Source organism: Aedes albopictus, chromosome 3, assembly GCF_035046485.1.
Source record: "Aedes albopictus strain Foshan chromosome 3, AalbF5, whole genome shotgun sequence".
NCBI classification, from domain to species: domain Eukaryota; kingdom Metazoa; phylum Arthropoda; class Insecta; order Diptera; family Culicidae; genus Aedes; species Aedes albopictus.
In genome coordinates this window covers 59,119,030-59,133,999 of record NC_085138.1, presented here as the reverse complement: position 1 = coordinate 59,133,999, position 14,970 = coordinate 59,119,030, and the positions used below count along the sequence as shown (strand labels likewise).

At 39.3% G+C, this 14,970-nt stretch overlaps 1 protein-coding gene across 1 annotated transcript in view; it reads right to left on the bottom strand.

The window, feature by feature from the left end:
* Positions 1-14,970, bottom strand: part of LOC134290206 (myb-like protein X) — a 704,426-nt gene that overhangs the window by 212,655 nt on the left and 476,801 nt on the right. Inside the window, exon 3 of the mRNA XM_062857276.1 lies at positions 1,403-1,422. The gene's annotated coding sequence lies outside the window, so the exon portion shown is untranslated. The remainder of the gene's footprint in view (positions 1-1,402; positions 1,423-14,970) is intronic.

Here is a 14,970-nt window from a genome sequence, read left to right as displayed (position 1 = left end):
ACTCGTAGTTTGAGAAACGCTGTTCTAGAACATCTGAAACAAAAATAGTTCCATAGGCTATTTACTCTGACCTCCCACATGGCAGCTCCCTTATGAAACAATTACAACAAGTCGTAAGCTTTAATTGAAATAATAAAAAGTACTACAACAAACACGGTCAAGATTATTCTCAGCACACCTTCGTTCTCGTGCGGCGACGACGACGACCACGTAATTTTCCAATTATAATTATGTCATTACATCCATCTTGCTTACCTTCCCATAAACTCTCGCTTGATTCTACATACGACTTACCCTCCACCGAGCATGAGAACAATTTAATATTCATTGCTCATTTGAATTTTTCTCTTCACCTAGCTCCAACAGTTTCAAATGTGACACAGTGCAGCCGACAGAAAAGAAACAAGCTCGTACAAATCACCTGTAATGAGAGCACCTGCCATGCCATGGCCTCCCTCTCGTCCGCTAGCCAATCATAATCCGTGCAAAAATCCGGATCAGAAAGCCTTCAAATTCCTCACGAAAGACGATTTGTAACCTAAGCTTGTGCATGACTTCGTCCCCTCCCCCACACACAGCAGCTAGATCTAACAACCGAGCAAATATTCGCAATCCCTGCACCAGCTCAGCACTCCGCTTCTCCTTCGAAATTCCCGTCCTCCCTCAGTCGCCCAAGGGGTATGTAATCTAATACCTATCCCCAACAACAACGATTCGCCAAGTGCAAGCACACCGTGGTCGAGCCGGTTCACCTTGAAATGATTCTTCCTTCGTGGCACACAGCACACGCAGATCGTTCGGTTCGTAAACTCGCGCGCATAAACCAACACGAGTTCTTACTTTTGCGTTCGTTTGCTCTGCTGGCTACCGCGTGCAGCTACCTACAGCCCACGGGTCCCGTCCTCTCCATACAAGTAGGTACGGGTATAATTGCATAATGTCCCATCCGCGCCGTGGGGTCCTCCGTTCCTCCGTTCAGTCGGAGATTTGACGAGGTGGGCAGAAGCTGTATCAGTGTCACCTACCTCGCCGCCCTCCGACGCGCCGCTGGCTGTTGACTGAGCGAGCTAAACTTAGTTTCTCTGCTTGAGTGTTTGCTGTCATGATCCAGATTAGGACGCGCTTTGCCTGACTACCTACCTACCAACCAACCAATGCAAATGGGAGGAAGGTAGGCGAAGTTGCCCGTTAGCACTGCCTAACTGGTGCCCCCACCCGGCCATCATCGCAACGTAAGCAATTAAGCTCATTTGAATTTTCTAGTCCGGTCATTAAAGTGGATTTGTTTTGGTGCTGGAGGCGAAGGGGATGAGCCACTGCTGGCTGATGTGTAATTGAAGCGTTGGGGATATATTTTGTTAAATGCGGAGAAAATCTTCAGGAGGCAGATTTTTGAACTTACCTATGGGAAAGCTAGCGATCCTGCAAATAGAGAAAATAAAAAAATATTTAGAATTCATTTCAAATAAAGCTTGAAGAGTATTTTTAGTAGTGAGCTAATTAATGGAAATATTAACAGTTAAACTAGTCAACTGTTAGACAAAAAATGTGCAATATTTCTAGGTGGTCGAATGACTCCTTGGAGTTCATGTTTCAGTACATAGATCCTGTGAAACATTTTTTACGCCCTTATTTGTATCAAAGATTTTTGTTTGTATTTTGAAGGCACTAATTTCATCATTTAAGCCATTACTCAATCCAGGTTATAAAAGTGCCTCCTTGTACAAACCCAATCTAACAGGACAACCAATAAATTAAACAGATTTTTTATCTGTAATAACGAGATTTTTTGCCCTAGGCTAGGGCTAGGATCAGTGAATCAAAATTCAACCATCGCGCAACAATAACGACAATGTCGCAACATGAAGTTGTTGCGACATCCTTCCCAATGCGACATAAGTTTGTCCCAACTTGAAAAGAATGGGATAAAGCTCATGCAGCACGAGTTAAGATATTTTTAAGCCTTGCATTGTGATTTTCGAGCGGTAACTTCGAGTCGATAAACACTGCAACGCTGCTGAAGATGTATCATCAAAAAGTTTCGATTTTGGCTAGGTAATAATTGATTATTCACTCAACTCGTGAAAAAATTCGCAACAAATTCAGCTTCCGTTTTGTCTGCAACATAAATTCTCGGGATCATGTCATTATCAGTGAAGAGAATTGTCAGACAAAAGAGGCACAAAACAAGCAACAAAGAAGGTGCAACGATTACTCTTTATCCCTACTGGTAACAGATAATGACATGATCTCGAAATTTTTTGTTGCAGACAAAACGGAAGCTGAATTTGTTGCGTACTTTTCAACTCGTGAATAATCAATTATTGCTAACCCAAAGTCGAAACTGTTTGATGATAGAGCTTCACCAGAGTTGCAGTGTTTACCGACTCGAAGTTACCGTTCGAAAATCGCAATGTAAGGCTTAAAAATCTCTAAACTCGTGGTGTACGATGTTAATCCCATTATTTTCAAGTTGTGTTACAAAAATAAAAAGAAATTAATTATTACGAAGGATTACCACTTCACGATACACAGAACCTTACAAATGTACAATCTAGGAACATCACAAATTGACGCAGCACAACACATAACATAAATTGCCCTGTTATCCAGATGATGGATAACTCCTTCCGATCACAGGATGACGAGGTTTCATTTATTGGTTTAGGTCCATCAGTCATCCTGGAATTGTATTTGAGTTGGCAGTATGCCTTTTAGTTCACAGAATTTGTTGCTGTGTTCATAGCTTGGTTTCGTCTAGGAAAACTAATCCTAATCGGGCATCCCGTTTCAGGGTTCGATACTTGAGCTCAACAACTTGAAGTCCGTGGCAGGGAAAGGCTTACATCTCCAGTACTTGACTGCTGCCCTGCTGCCCAAAATAGCCTGAAAGTTGGCAATCAACATTGGATTGCATTTCATATTTTGTCAGAACCCTATAAATGTACATTAAACTCAGGGAATATTTACAACTTAAAATGAAACATGTAATACAAAGAACGCACGAATATAAAATTTATAACACATTTAACAATTATTCTGTCTTATAATTGTAACAAATATTTATACCCGTAACAGTTGGGACAAACTTATGTCGCATGGGTTTGTTTGTCGCAACAAATACATGTTGCGACATTGTCATTATTGTTGTGCGATGGTTGAATTTTGATTCACTGGTCATTATCTGTTATCAGTTGAGATAAAGAGTAATCGCTGCGCCTTCTTTGTTGCTTGTTTTGTGCTCTTTTGTCTGACAATTCTCCTCACTGGCTAGGACCCACGTTATACTTTCCTTCCGATGGAAGAACTCGCATTTTGCGAGTTTGTCGGGAGTGAGATTCGATCCCAGGTCCTCGGGGTGATAGTCACGTGCTATAACCATCACACCAGGTCCGCTCCACAAATTAAACAGATCAATTTTGATACATTCAAGGCAGGAAAGAATATGTAGAATATTTCGAGACGAAACTTTTAGTAGTGTAGGATCAGCGCAAGTAAAAAAAAACAAATAGTTAAAATACGCAGCAAAAAAGGGAAGTGTGTAATGTATTAGGGGTCATCCATAAATGACGTAGCATTTAAGGGGAGAGGGTGGAGTCCCTAAAAATGACTACGAGCCATTTGTTAGGTTTGGTTAGGTTTGGCCAAAAATGCTATGTCATTAATGAACGGCCCCTTACCAGAAGCATTTATGGTCAAATTAATCGAAGAAATGGCACAGCAGTTGAATACACTTTCAATTAAAATTCTAGATAGCCCTGATAGAATTCAAAGAAAACTCTGAAACCCTGATAGAATTCAAAGAAACTCTGAAACTCTGAAAACTCTGAAGTGGGTTTCGTGGCCGAGCGGTTAGCGGCGTCAGTCGTTTAGGTGTCTCGTAAGCCTCGGAGTGTGGGTTCGATTCCCGCTCCAGTCGGGGAAAACTTTTCGTCAAATGGAAAATTCTCCACTGGGCCACTGGGTGTAATATGTGTTGTCCGTTGTCGAATGTTTGTAATGTTCAGTCTGCAGAGGCCGCAAGGTCGAAGACGGTGTAATTGTCTTTTTAACATAGGTCTCACAAAACTATTCATAAATATTGAATTTCTGGAAGATTTTTTTTTTTTTGAATATTTCTTATAAATTCAGTGAGAATGATCGAACATTTTTTGACGCAAATCTGTATAAATAAAAATGGTATGGTGTTTGTATGTCATGAATAGGCTCGGGAACCGGCAAACGGATTCATACAATTTTTGCAATATGGCTTTCGTGCAGGGCTCCGACGTGAAAATCGACCGGGAAAGCAATAAAAATGGGAAAATTTCAAACTAAACTCCGGGGCATCTCTCCACTAACAAACTTGTCAAAAAAAATTAGTAGGCAGGCAGTACGACGTTTACCGGGACAGCTAATCCTGAATAAATTCATGATGGTATAGGTGGCAAAATTCTTGGAGAAAATCATGGAAAAAATATTCTCCTCAAAGAAATCAAGAAGACTTTTTTTCTATCTCTCACAAAAAACTTCCATGTGAAATTTTACATTGCTTTAGACATTCACCAAATATACCTTAGCAAGATTAATTCCAGAACTTCTTTTCAGTATTCCTATAAAATTATAAATTTTAATAACAAATTTTTATTTTTTTCCTTTAAAAATCTCTACATTTGTATATAAACATTTTTACTTACCGCTAGGAAATCCTACATTTCAGGAAGCTCCCCATGGACCACATTTTTGTTTAACCTATTATTGCATTTATAGAGCGGTTTTGCCTTTCAGAATTCTGCTAAACTTTTCAGGGATCCGAACGATACTTTTCCACGAATTCTTTTCGGGTGGTTCAATATATTTTTTTTGCGAGGTAAAAAAAATATGATATGGCATGATTTTATGATATGGCAATCTCAAGCAATCTTTAAAAAAAACACTGAAGTAATAACGTCTGTCAATTTTGTCAGTTATAATTGCAAATTTTTCGAAGAATATCTCTGGAATCTTAAGTTTAGACGTTTTCCTAAGGAGCCCTTTCATGCATATCTGGCCTCTTTATTCACTATTGCTTGTACCGTGCCAAAATCTTAAGCTTTTCAAATCATTGTAAATTATCGTGGCGCATTCAGAGAATAAGTTGGATATATAATTAAATAAATTTAAATCTTGCCGTAGCTAAGAAAATACGACTTGTATTGAAAACAACATGGGATAGGTAATAGCTGGAAAAAAGTATGTTTGAATTATATGTAGATGTTGTTTCAGAAAATTCTCTATGAATTCTTTAACGAAATATGTAAATATTTTTTTCATTTTTCTTAGGACGATGCTAATATTATTTATCTTTATGCCCGAGACCTAACATCGGGTACGAGAGGGGACGAACATAAATAAGAAACAAAAAATAAATAAAAATAAAAATAAAATGCAATGCAAAATTTAAAGTTATACCCAGCGTTGAAAAGAAGTTTTCTACTATTGGAAAATTGTTGCTTGAAATTTGTTATCTATTGAAAACGGAGTCATGGGCCGCCATTTTTTTTTGGGATTTTGAAGGGGGAGGGGGTGGTAACATAAATCCCAATTAAATATTTGCACCGGCCTTATTCGTGAATTTTAACTATATCTAATTCTTGCCAATGTGTTTCCTGTACGTTTACCAAAAAGTCTTCTTAAAGCAATCGTGCGTTGCGTTAAGAAGATTTTTCGGTAAACGCATTTCCTATTTTTTTTATTTTTGACTTTTATTTTTATTTGTGGCTCTCTCAGTTATACAATTTATCATCAATACTGTTTTATTTTATCCGTCGTTTGATTTTTCTTGTAAATAACGGATTAGTTTGTATTTTCAGATTCGGTTGTCATAGCTAGAGGAAGGAACAAGGCATCTTTAGATTTTTTTCTGGTGGAAAATGTTTACCAGTTTAACCATAATCATTTTCAATTGAAATTTTGAAAAAGTGGTTTCTGGTAAATTGATAAACATTTTTCACCAGGAAAATATTAGGGGATACCTTGACCCTTCCTTTAACTGTATATGAAAATCAATTTTGAAAAAGAATGCTCTGCTATTAAAAAATAAATAGAATAATAATGGCGAAGTCCATATTGTTTCGCCTACCTAAACTTACTCAAACTTTTCCATAATGCGACCATCATTCAAACTTCATGCAATTTACGCAGCAACTGAACAAGTTTTATTCATTTTCCAAATAATAAACTTGGCTGCATCTCTGTCTCACGAATGAAAAAGGTTACAACTTTTCTGAAGAACTACAGCCACAGAAATTTCAAACAACAATAAAAAACAAACAATAAAGGGTGAGTCGTTAATTATTGTGCCACCCTACCTTCAACTGATTCGCAAATTGTGTACAGTTAAGGGAATGAAACCAAATTTTTACAGTAGTTTAGTATATGCATGTATTTCAACTTTTTGGTATAGGTTCAAATTTAGGTTGCGTTTTAATGAAATTTAAGACATTTTCAATTAACGCCCTCCATGTGGACATGTTCAGGCTTCATTTAAAACAAATAATTAAAGCTCTTAGGTTTGTTTATGCGCATCGTGCCTGGTTTTCACCTGGCTCCAAGCTTATGTTTCACTGACAACCATTCCTGAAACCTATTGACGAACATTAAGATGATCCGATATTGTATAATCATTAATTGTTCCAAGGCGCGATACCATGATTTTTGATTTTAGCATGTGATTGTACAACAACTTTTTTAGAACTGTTAACTAAATTTATTCTATATCGACTGGAATCTCACTGATAATTGCTCAATTCATTATATGTAAACAATAGACTATAGGGAGAAACTGTACAAAATTTGGTTGATTTTGGTGAAGTAGGAAAAAAGTTACGTTAGTTTGAAAATGGCACAATAATTATCGACTCACCCTTTAAGCAGTTTCACCAGAAGCATACGTTGAAACATGATATAAAACAGGACATACATCTAGCTAGATCAACTGAGATTTCAAGGCTCAAGTATAGCACCAAAGTTTTGGAGCTAAAGACAAAAACTTTGGAAAAATCACAACATTGACTTTAAAAGTATTTAAAAAAGCTTTTTTTTCGAAAATAAGCTTTAAAAAAATCACTCTTACACTATTTTTTAAAAAAATTTCGAAAACATATTTCTGAAAAACTGATTAACTTTTTTCATCAGGAAAAAAAACTAGGATATTCACCTTAACTCGTTATCGCTCATGTTATCTCACAATTTAATTCAACACATAAACTGTTATAACAGTAAAGTTTAAATATAATAAACATGATTTTACAAAAAAGGAGAAGTCTATGGTGTAGTTAAAACTTCATTATAGGTCCTCTATATTTTATAATTTTCACCAGAAGTTTAATTCCAGCACAACCTTCATACTGTCGTTACATTCGGATTCGTATAGATACAAGACAATCCCAAACGAGTAACGGAGATGATAACGACATAAAAATTAAAAAAAAAATATTGTGTCATATTCTCTGAAATAAATAAATCTCAACAAGAATTCCGGAAGAATTCTCTGGATGAACACCAGCGGGAAATCCGAAGCCATCACTGAAGTAATCTATAGATAAATCTTTGACAAAAACTATGGATAAATTTCTAAAGAAATCCCGAGAGAAATACTCAAAGGAATCATATGAGAAATTATATGGGGAATCTGGGAAGAAATCTCTGAAGGAGTCCCTGAAAATATCCAGAAGGAATGTTTCAATGAATCTCGAAAAATGCCGGAAAAACCTTAAAGAAATCCAGGGAAAATCAATGAAGTAATGTCAGAAGAGATCTCTGGAGAAATTTCTAAAAAAAACTCTGGAAGAATCCCTGAAAGAAATCCGGTGAAATCTGGGAGAAATTCTTAAATGAAATGCGGAAATCCCCTATTAAAGATCCCCTAATAAATACCTAAAGAAATCCCGGGAGGAATTGATGACGGAGTCCCGGGGAAAATCAACACAGGAATCTCAAAAGGATTTTTTTAAGAAATACCTAAAGGAATCCCGAGAAGCGCCCTTGAAAGAATCTCATAGTCATTCCTGGAAGAAATATCTAAAGGAAATCTAAGCGAAATCATAAACGAAGCCTGGGAAAACACTTAAAGGAATTCCGGAAGAAGACCCAGAAAGAATACTGGATAAACATGCCTATGGCAGAAAGCCCTTGGATAAAAAAGAAAAAAACATAAGATCTCTGATACAGTTTTGGGAATAATCCGTATAAGAATTCCGGAAGGAGTCTTCTTATTCTCTACTTTCCATGGTTGCACAAGAGCACCATCGATTTTCGACGAACTCGGGACAAACGATATTGGATGAATTTGATGGAATAGTTTATAGATTATGATTGTATCCTCATGAGGTTAGCACAAATACTAGCTGCTTGTTTCAATAGTGAAGCAATTGATAAACAATCATAAACCTATTGATTTACAACAACACTTTTTTACATTGTTTCCGAAAAAATAGCACTTTTTTCTTCGGAAACCATTTTGGCACTAATGGGGTCTCCAGTTAGCCTTGTGGTTAAAGCTATGGATCGCCAATCCGGAAATCATGCAATGACAGGCAAAGAGCGCCCTTCAATTAATAACTATGGAAGAACACTAAGTTGAAGCGAGGCAGACCAAGTCCCAGTGGGGACCTAGAGTCATAAAGAAAAAGAAGAAGAAGAAGACTATTTCTAAATATCATTCGAAGTCGTGCACACTCAATTTAAAATGCCGAATCTCGGCTTTCGAATGCCGAGTTTTTCACAGCCGAGAAGTCAGCTAAATGTTTTCATGAGATCTCAGCTTACAAATACCGAGAATCAGTATTACACGCCTTGTTGTCAAGCTGAGTCTTGGTTAAAATTCAGAAACCGAGATTTGCACAGCCGAGCTCGTGAAATAAAACTGAGTGTGTGGGAAGTATAGGGTTGTAGAATCTCTGATCGAATGCCGAAAATGTCCCTGAAAGAACGACTAGCTAAATCAATGAATGAATACCAGAAGAAACTCCCACCGAAATTCCGGAAAAAAAATCTTGAGGAATATCTGGAAGGAGTTGCAAGAAAAAAAATGATAAAGAAAGCCCCGGAACAACCAACAGAAGAATCCCGAAATAAATCCCAGGACAAATCGTCGAAGGAATCCCGGGACGTGGAATCTTGAGTTTTTTTACCTGTTTGGGAAAATGTATTGTTAAAACTTTTTATGCAATTCAGTATCATAAATTCTATTTTATTTAACTCATTTCGGTTTCATAATGGTCATTTTTTCCGAACTGGTTCATTTTGCAACTGAAATGAGTTGCATAATGAAAAAATGTTGCATAATGTTCATTATGCAACCCATTTGAGTTGCATTATGAACATTATGCAACTCAAATGAGTTGCATAATGAAAAAATAATTGCATAAAATTGTGTATGTTACTCGTTGCAAAACTCGATATTTTCAGCACTCGTCGTATTTATCCAACTCGGCAAGCCTCGTTGGATAAATGTACGACTCGTGCTGAAAAAATCAACTTTTTGCAACTCGTCACATAAATAACTATTTTTTTTTCAAAAGTCGTATAGATAAATATCTACATTCATTTTACCCAATGTATGAGTGCCCATGGGGAAGTTCAGTGTTCCCATGGCAACTCATACATTGGGCATTTCAGAAAAGTGAAAAATCCGAGTATTTTTTTCACAATCATGCCCTAAGATGAGTAATACAAGTAGTCTTTAACGAAATTCAGCGCCTCATGCGAAAACTTCTTTTTTGTTTACATATGTTACATACGGCGTTTGGTAAAGTTAGGCTTTAAATGTTTGTTGAAAATTCTTCCAAAAATTACATCAACGGTAAAGGTAGAAATTTGACTAGGAAATCATTAAAAATTGTATCCTTTATTAACGAAATATGGCGAAAAAAACCAAAAAGCTTATTTTTCCAACATCCATTTTACTTCTTGGACTACTGTTTAATCTTTTCTTGCCAACATTATTCAAAGAGTTCTCAAATCTCAGAAACTAAAATCTCAAAAATAAATCTTCAAGTATTCATTGTTGGCTTTACTAATAAATTTCTTTTTGAATACGAACATCATTGGAAGTGTCTCCAAAAATTCAGAATGATTTGTTCTAATTCTTTCTGGAACTTTTTCATTCCTTCATGCTTGAAACTTGTAAAAGCAAATGATTAGATTTTTTTTCTATTCCTAAATTATTATTTTTGACAAAAACTGTTTACTGGATTACTATTTATTTTATTCCAAAATGATTTTGATAATAAGTTTTAGAAAAAGTACTATATGTGGCAATCCTCATTGATTAGCGACGCCAAAGTTTTAAACAAAGTGATACATTCGTATTTTCATTTACATATTTATTGCTTACACGTGGCGTTCACGCAATCCCAAATCAACCGCGTTCTGATTGGTGAATGCTACTTCTCTATCATTGTCGCCAACATCAACTCTGACTACACTAACTTGTAATGGCCAAACTGCGCCCAAATCCCTCCGCTATCAACAATGTACAGTACCGATGTTTGTAAACGGAATGAGGCTAAAAAAAACAACGGATATCGCCTCAGTATACGCGCAGTATCTCGAGCCAGCTTTGCCGAGAAGGACGAGCTATTTGAGGCCCCTCTTGAGTACCGTTTGAGTACAGTCAAAGCAGCGACACTACGAGACCTTTCCAAAGTTGGAGAGCAGCAATTATGAATCAAAACATGTGCCGCTCAGCGACGACAACCGTTCGCTGCTGATTGGCTTCCAATGTGAATAAAGATGCAAAGTGGAAATCAGGATCCCTGGATCCCCAAGTAACACACTTGTCACAGAAGAGTCACGGCGGCGCAGGTTTTTGTTACGCAGAAGTCACTGTAACTTACTTCTAGCAAGTAAGTATTTATTTGTTAGAAGTAAGTCATTGTAACTGCTGCGCAACAAAAACCTGCGCCGCCGTGACTCTTCTATGACAAGTGTGTTACTTGAGTCGGATCCTTATGCGGAAGTTTTCCCAACAATGAATGCTAAATAGTGAGAGTAGTAGCTGAAAAATAGCTAGTTAATGGTGTCATTGGCTGAACACAATGACAGCTGGATAGTGGTCTGAAGTATGGCTTGTTCAACCTTTTTAATCAGCAATACATAGATGGCTGAATATCAAGTTGAATAGAATATTATTCTTCTGGGTAACCAGCTCTGAAACATACACCAACATGCAGAATTAATCATCTGTTGTTCAACCTTTAATCAAATATTTTTTGCAGCTGACCCACATCGCTTCTTCAGCCTCAATACAGATTATGTTCAACTTATATTCTTGATTATTCAGACACAACAAGTAATGCTCTTGTTTTCGAGGATATGTATACAATTGTGTGTGGTGTAGGTGCTAAGGTGAGTGACCATAAATCAGGAGGTCCGAGTTCAATTCCCAGTTTTCCCACAGATTATTTTATACATTCCTAAACATATCTTCTGGAAATAGACGCTGCTTATTGTAAAAATAGGCTCACGAAAATGTGTTTATTTAATTTTTACAGAATTAATCAATTTAATTGATTGCTGATTAAGCGCATATTAAGTCTTAAATCAGCCTTCCAATGAACCTCAAACCAGCTAAAGGTTGAATAAAATCACCAAAATTAGATGTTTAGGAGCTGAATAAAGGATTGTACCTCTTGTGCTCAGCTTTTGTTCAATTCATTTTCATTTATTTAGTTAACATCAAATTCATGATAACACTGAATTAACAATTTGCCGCCATAATACTCGGTTTGCAGCTGCAGCTCTCCAACGTCGGTCTCGCCCAACATTCGCCAGAACACGCTCCACCTGGTCCACCCATCGTGCTCTCTGCGCTCCACGCCTTCTTGTACCTACCGGATGGTTAGCAAACACCAACTTTGCAGGGTTGTTGTCCGGCATTCTTGCAACATGCCCTGCCCATCGTATCCTTCCGGCTTTGGCCACTTTCTGGATGCTGGATTCGCCGTAAAGTGCAGCGAGCTCGTGGTTCATCCTTCTCCGCCACGCACCGTTTTCCTGTACGCCGCCGAAGATCGTCCTTAGCACCCGTCGCTCGAAAACTCCGAGTGCTTGCAGGTCCTCCTCGAGCATCGTCCATGTCTCGTGTCCGTAGAGAACCACCGGTCTTATTAAGGTCTTGTACATTGTACATTTGGTGCGGGGGTGAATCTTTTTTGACCGCAGTTTCTTCTGGAGCCCATAATAGGCACGACTTCCACTGATGATGCGCCTTCGTATTTCATGGCTCACGTTATTGTCAGCCGTTAGCAAGGAACCGAGGTAGACGTATTCTTCTACCACCTCGAAAGTATCCCCGTCTATCGTAACATTGCTGCCAAGGCTTGTCCTGTCTCGCTCAATCCCACCTACCAGCATGTACTTTGTCTTAACCGACCACCAGTCCGACCTTTGCTGCTTCACGTTTCAGGCGGGTGTACTGTTCTGCCACCGTTCCAAATGTTCTAGCAACAATATCCATGTCATCCGCAAAACAGACAAATTGGATTTCGGAAGATCGTACCCCGGCGGTTGAGCCCGGCTCGTCGCATAACACCTTCCAGAGCGATGTTGAATAGTAGGCAGGAAAGTCCATCACCTTGTCGTAGTCCCCGTCGAGATTCGAATGAACCGGATAGTTCACCCGAAATCCTTACGCTGTTCTGCACACCGTCCATCGTTGCTCTTATCAGTCTGGTAAGCTTCCCGGGAAAGCTGTTCTCGTCCATGATTTTCCATAGCTCTGTGCGGTCGATACTGCCGTATGCCGCTTTGAAGTCGATGAACAGTTGGTGCGTTGGGACCTGGTATTCACGGCATTTCTGGAGGATTTGCCGTACGGTGAAGATCTTGTCGGTTGTCGACCGGCCGTCGATGAAACCGGCTTGGTAACTTCCCACGAACTCATTTACTTTAGGTGAAAAACGACGGAAGATGATCTGGGATAGCACTTTATAGGCGGCATTCAAAATGGTGATCGCTCGAAAGTTCTCACACATTAACTTGTCGCCTTTCTTGTGGATGGGACAGATTATCCCTTTCTTCCACTCCTCCGGTAGCTGTTCGGTTTCCCAGATCTTGACTACTAATTGGTGAAGACAGGTGGCCAACTTTTCCGGGCCCATCTTGATGAGTTCTGCTGCGATACCGTCCTTATCAGCCGCTTTGTTGTTTTTGAGCTGGTGGATGGCATCCTTAACTTCCCTCAGCGTGGGAGTTGGTTCGTTCCCGTCCTCTGCTGTACCAACATAGTCATTTCCTCCGCTGCCTTGGTCCTCCGTGCCTACATTCTCTTCGCCATTCAGGTGCTCGTCGAAGTGCTGCTTCCACCTTTCGATCACCTCACGTGTTCAAATGAAGGCTGATTTAATATTGTTGGAGAAACGTCTGTACAGCATGAAATTGTTACCTGGGTTATGCTGCTATTAAGGATGCACAACACAATACTGCAACAGTGCGCTAGTACGTAATGAGTGGGGAGGACACAAAAATGATGCCAGAGAGATGAGGTGGAGTGCTCCAAAGAGTTGTGGAATGGTAACAAAGAGGGTGTATCAAGGAGCAAGATTTACACAGTTGATGACTGTCGAGCAGTGGGGCAATCATGGCATATGAAAGACTGGGTTGCTACAGTATGAGCGAAACATAAAAATGGAAAGACTACTGGGAAAACGATATCACAGTTGAACTACTTGAGCTCCGCTTCTTCAAGAGGATCACTGAATCTGCAAGACATCGTGGATAGGCTTGATAACAAACTCTGCCAAGGCAAAGTGCATAGTTGCAATAGGAATCAGAGGCAGACTAAGTCTTGTTGATTCTGAGATAGTGATTAACCCTCGAGCAGTCGCGTCTTTGACTACCTGCAACGACGCCACGCTCACGCTGTGTACCACAAGCGTGCATTTTCTATGATGCGTGTACTCAGTACACGACGCGACCGCTCCGTGGTTAATGGAGGTGTGTTCCAAGTTGTCAATGTGAATATTATGATCAGGTTCAAGCATGATTCTCTAAAAGCTTCAAACTGACAAGAATGTTAGACATTTCCAAAACAATATTTCAAATATTTGCGCGCAATACCAACTACCTACGACTCGGTCACTGCACCTGGCAAACACGTAGTTTGTGGACAGGTATTTGCCACAAATCTACCAAACCGCATGACAAACGAAACCACAACGATAAAAATTACTAAATAGCCGAAGGAGTGTCCCGTCGCCGGTCATCGCAGCACCGTCGAAGGCAAGCAGCTTGGCACTGTATTCGCCGCCGTGACTGCCATGGCCCCCATCCCCTGCCTTCAGTATATAGTCAGTAGGTATGTAGGAGAACCTGCAATGTTAATGGCGAGAACGCGTTCTTGCATAAACTAGCGTCACGTAAGTTGTCTTGAAAGTTAGAAGCTTACTTGCGTTTTTTTTTTCTTTCTTCCTGACAGCGACAAACGCTTGCTTGCAGGCCAATTGCTGGAGAGTTTTAATTCCAGCAAAGCTCCCGAGCTCTCCAGTGGTGAACTCCGACGTTATTGGATTAATTCTAATTACGTGCGGTTTCAGTCGGTTCTGGGAGACGACGGGAACACTTGCGATACGACGCGCTTGGAATTTTAATAGGGAACCATTCAGAGGTAAACTTCTTTGGGGAATGTAAATTTCATGAATGTTCAATCTAAATATGGTGACACCATTTATGCACGCTGCTTTGGTATTGTACAATTTACATAACATGTTCCATATAAAATTCATTCATACATTTTACCAACCTCTTGACACCCATTCATTTCCACCGCAGGGAACCAAAACCCACTGCACAGTGCACACACAGCGCTCCATCCAAGAGATGAACTTGTTCGGAAGCGACCTCATCTGGGCTCGCCTCTTTTCGCCCACTGACTGGTCCCGGACGACAGCACGGGTAGGGGGTGATCCAAAGCACACGACATTCCACTTTCACTCTCACTGCGGGCCA